This window comes from Bos grunniens, chromosome 10 (assembly GCF_055505025.1).
Source record: "Bos grunniens cultivar Pamir isolate PY7600 chromosome 10, Bosgru_T2T1.0, whole genome shotgun sequence".
Taxonomy (NCBI): Eukaryota; Metazoa; Chordata; class Mammalia; order Artiodactyla; family Bovidae; genus Bos; species Bos grunniens.
Window position 1 is genome coordinate 952,466 of NC_141174.1, and position 4,887 is coordinate 957,352.

At 50.0% G+C, this 4,887-nt stretch overlaps 1 long non-coding RNA gene across 2 annotated transcripts; it reads right to left on the minus strand.

The window, feature by feature from the left end:
- Positions 1 to 527: 527 nt before the first annotated feature.
- On the minus strand, positions 528 to 4,591 carry LOC147363842 (uncharacterized). Of its 2 annotated transcripts, none has more exons than XR_015133831.1 (3): positions 4,369 to 4,591; positions 3,639 to 3,723; positions 528 to 3,202 (listed from the first exon to the last, which is right to left on the minus strand). It is a non-coding gene; the product is annotated as an uncharacterized LOC147363842 (long non-coding RNA). The 2 variants fall into 2 exon arrangements; XR_015133832.1 differs by lacking the exon at positions 4,369 to 4,591 and adding an exon at positions 4,075 to 4,304.
- Between the last annotated feature and the right edge of the window lie 296 nt (positions 4,592 to 4,887).

Genomic DNA, 4,887 nt, shown 5'->3' on the forward strand with positions numbered 1-4,887 from the left:
AGGCAGAGAGGGACAGAGCTGCCGAGAGAGGAGCGCCAGGACAGCAGACTGGCACGCCCACGCTTCCTTAGAATTAGATTCAAAACGTTCCCTAAACAACCTGAAAGGCAGACAGTCTGCCCTGAGCATGATGGAGGTGAGTGGAGGCCCCCAGAATGGCATTGTTACCCCAGACCCCAACGGGGAGTGAGCAGCGGGCACCGAGTTCGTTGAGGAGCTGTGTGTGCCCTCGCGGGCCAGCAGGCCTCTGGGGGTCAGGGGCCTGCAGCCGTGACCTGTGGCCTGACTCCATCCCCAGGCCCCTCTGAGCGGGGAGTCCCACCATGGGGGCGGCCCTGCTAACATGCTGGGAGGAGGGGAGAGCAGATCTTTGCGAAGCGCCTTCTTTGTACTGAGGGAAAGCGGCGAGGAGTGGGGCTCTCAAGCTGGCTTTGTCTTCTGAAGCTCCTTCTTACTCCCCGCACCTTCGCCCCACCCCACCCCCGGTTGGGTGACTGTCTGTGCAGAATGACCGTCAAGACGTGGAATCCAACAATGAGGGTTTTATTCTGAGAAGAGATTGAAAAAAGGCCCCATAGACACCAGATATTAATTTCCATCCTTGAGAAAGAAAGGAATGCAAACTACAGCCAAGTCCTGTTGATTCACCAGTCTACTGATGCTCAAACCCATGGGTCTTCGCCTTCCCAACTTGAAAGAACATGACTCACTGCCTCAAAGGTCTCATCCCATCTCCCAACCATTCATGCACCTTACTTCTGGAGCAGTGATCATGTAGCTGCTGTAATTAGGAGCACATACAGGCTCCCTGAAGAGTCCTCTTCCAGGAGACCCAGCTTCACAGGAGCAAGCTGATCCACTCAACGTGGGCCATGTGTGAGCTAACAAGTTTTCCTAATTTCTCTGTGAAATCAAGGCCACTGCTTGAACTTATAAACACGGTCTGCCTCTTATGTGTGAAACAGCTAAAGATCAAACTCAGACTATTGTCAGGAGCATGAAAGGATAATTGGCAAACTCCTGAGTCATCGTGCAGTTTTATAGCTTTCTTTTCAAAGGCACTTAAAAAAAACACACACACTTCAAACACGAACAATACCCTATTCCCTGATGACTGTCCTTTGATAAATGAATGTTTCCTGAGGTTTTAGGCTGAGGTCTGGGCTTCTCTGTGATGTCACGGAGGCAGACAGCCCCTCCACATGAAACCTACCAGATGACAGGGGAGGCTCCCAGTCTCAATGCAGCTGAGTTTCTGGACACTGTGCAGCTGGCTGCTGAGCAGAAAGGGGTGTCTGGACCCTCCTACTCTGAGGCACTTTGGGGTCAGGAAGTATTTACAAGGAAGCTGAGGCTCAGAAAGATTAATTGATAGAATTAATTGGTAGTCTGGTAGAAAGATGCTCAGAGCCAGCACTGCCCTGGACATCATGTTGGTTTGTTGTTGTTGATGTTCGGGTTTTTGTTTAGAAATTTTCCTAAGAGAGAGAAAAAGACAGACCTCATTCCCAGCCTTGTATACAGACATCCCAAATGAATATGCCACAGAGAGGAGCATGGGTGACTTAGAGCTCAGCTTCTGAACGAAGGGTGGCCTGGGGCTGATTCTGTCTGTTAACAGGCCCCAGCGGCGCATCCTTTGGCTCCGTGCAGCTGGTCCATGCTGACCGGGGCGCCCACCCTTGTCAGGAGGGGGCTCTGCAGCTTTCCTGCATTGGGACAGGCGGACAGAAGCCTGGACGAACGTGGTACTTCTGCCTCCCGGCCAGCCCAGAAACAGCCCTGTGTGCTCTGGGGTCCTGGGTCTTTGGCCACAGGAGGCCAGATGAAGGCGCCTCCAGGAGCCCAGGAAGCTTGGGACGCAGAGCAGGCTTCACGCTCCCCTGCTTGTAAGGGAACGAGGGAGCCTGAGCTGCAGTCTCTGCGCAAGGAGCACCGATACATTTGTGGAAGGGGCAGCCGGGCCCACAGGTTGTCCGGGTGGTGTTGGCTCCTGGGTGAGGGCCTGGGCTCCAGCTGGGTTCATAGCTGCGTGTAATCAGTGAAATGAGAACATTCCCTCACACGGCATACAAAAATGAACGTTGGGTGGTTTAAAGGCCTGAATTGAGACATGACACCAAATAACTCCTAGAAGACAGCATAGGTGGGAAAACATGATATGACAGAAATTCTAGCAATATTTTCTTAGATCAGTCTCCCAAAGCAAAAATAAAACAAATGGGACTTAATCAAACGTACAAGCTTTTGCACAGCAAAGGAAACCCTTGGGAAAAACAGAAAACTGAAAAAAGGCAACCACAGGATGTGAGAAAATGCCTGCAAATGATGTGACTGACAAGGACTTACTCTCCAAACAGCTCAGGCGATGCTATAAAAAATAAAAATTAAAAAAAATGGGCAGATTTTAATAGCCATTTCTTGAAAGAAGATATACAGATGGCCAGTAGACACAGGAGAAGATGCTCAACATCACTAATTATTAGAGAAATGCAAATCAAAAATTCAATGAGGTACCACCTCACACCAGTCAGAATGGCCATCATTAAAAGTCTACAAATAACAAGTGCTGGAGAAGGTGTGGAGAAAAGGACGCCGCTTACACTGTTGGTGGGAAAGTAAGTCGGTGCTCCACTGTGTAAACCGTATGGAGGTTCCTCAGAAAACTCGACGTGGAATTACCATACGATCCAGCACCCCCACTCCTGGGCATATATCAGGACAAAATTATAATTCAAAAAGATTCATGCACCCCTATGTTCTTCAGAGCACTATTCACAGTAGCTTAGACTACTGGAATCGTCTAAGGGAAATAACCTAAATGTTTATTGACAGATGAATGGATAAAAAAGATGTGGCACATACAGGAAATGGAATACTACTCAGCCATAAAAAGGAATAAAATAATGCCATTTGCAGCAACATGGATGGAGCTAGAGATTATCATCCTAAGTGAAGTAAGTCAGACAGACAAATACTGCATGACGTCACTTATATGTGGAATCTGAAACACGACACAGATGAACCTGTTTATGAAACAAACGGAATCGGGGACGTAGTGCAGAGACTGGTGGTCGCCAAGGGTAAGGGGCAGGAAGGGTTGGGTGGGTTGTTGGGGATGAGCAGGTGCAAACTGGTGTATGCTGCTTGGATGGGTGAACAGCGAGGTCCTCCTGTGCAGCACAGGACACTGCGCGGTAGCCTGTGATAAACCGTCATGGAAAAGAATGTGAAAAGGAACATCTGCATGTATAACTGAATCACATTCTATACAGCAGTAAGTAACACAACAGTGTAACTCAACTATATATCAATCAAAAATAAGTTTAAAAAGAATAAGCACAATAAAAAGATGTATGTATGTACAATGGAATATTACCCAGCATAAAAGAGAATAAAGTATCATTTACAACAACATGGATGAACCTAAGAATATTATGCTGAGTGAAATAAATCAGACAAAGAGAAATACTATATGATATCACTTACACGTGGAATCTAAAAAATAATACAAATGAATCTACATACAAAACAGAAAGAGACAAAGACAGAAAACAAAATTATGGTTGTCGAAGGGGAAAGGGATGTGGGGAGAGACAAATTAGGAGTATGGGATTAACAGATAGAAGCCACCATACCTAAAATAGATAAGCAGCCAGGATTTACTGCATACCACAGGGAATTATATCTAGTGTCTTGTAATAACCCATAATGGAATACAATCTGCAAAGAAAAAAAACCCTTGAATCATTATGCTGTACCCCTGAAACGAACGTGATAGAAAGAAAGAAAGAAAGGAAACCCATCCACAGTTAAATGACAGGTCAGGTGAAGGGCTAAACTTTTGGGCTCTTGGGGCTGGAAGCAGGGGCGCCCTGAGGCTCCCGAGAAGCTGCCCATGCAGAGCTCTGAAAGCCTCCCCTCCCCTCCTGACCCGCCCTCCGCTTCCACAAAGGAAAAGCCCAGCATTCTTAAGGGAAAAGCTCAGAAAGCAGCACAGGAAAGAAGCCAGACTCGCAGGAAACCCTCCAGGCCGTTGCTGTGATCCCTGCTAACCCTGTGCGGGGCTCTGACCTGCACGTGACCCTTTCCTCCGCGCGGAGACCCGGCCTGAAGGCCCACGTGCGCGGGCCCCCTGCCTGCCCCGGTGCCCTTCTTCCTGCCCCGGTGCCCTTCTTCCTGCCCCGGTGCCCTTCTTCCTGCCCCGGTGCCCTTCTTCCTGCCCCGGTGCCCTTCTTCCACCTGGGCGCCGCCAGGACCCGCCCTCCTTTGGGAAGCTTCACCCCTCAGTCCTGATCTTTGTTAGAAGCCACAGAGCCCAACCCTGGCTTATTTAGGCAGAAATGGAATTAATCTCAGGTGGCTCACAATCTCTGGGAAGATGCAGACCAGTCTGGGAAGCGGGGCCCTAGCGGCAGAGGCTGGCAGTCCTCCCCAGGACCCGTCTGGCAGGGAGGAGGCGTGGCTGCACCGCCGGGTGTGGGGCCAGGTGCCCCGGGACCCGCCCCGCAAGCGCTGCCGGAGCAACCGCGCCGAGTCAGGACGCCGCTGAGCTCCGGGGGGAATCTGCCAGGCACAGCTGAGTGACCCCCTTCACTGCAGTCACAGGGGAGTCTGGCACCATGAGCGCCTGGCCATCTTCAGCCTCGACAGTGGGAGGACGGTTCCACCTCATGGGGGGGTCCCCCAGTACAGGAACGCACAGAAAGGTCCAGGTGGCCATAAGGCACGCAGAGCAGCAGTTCTGCCTCCCAGGAGCAAGGGCAGCTGGTAATTCTCTTTTTGCTCCCTGCCTTCTCTGACCAGCACGATCTCTGAGTCTGATAACAGTCACTCAGGCAAGGTACTGATGAGAACTGTTTTCTTATGATGAGAACTTTTAAGATT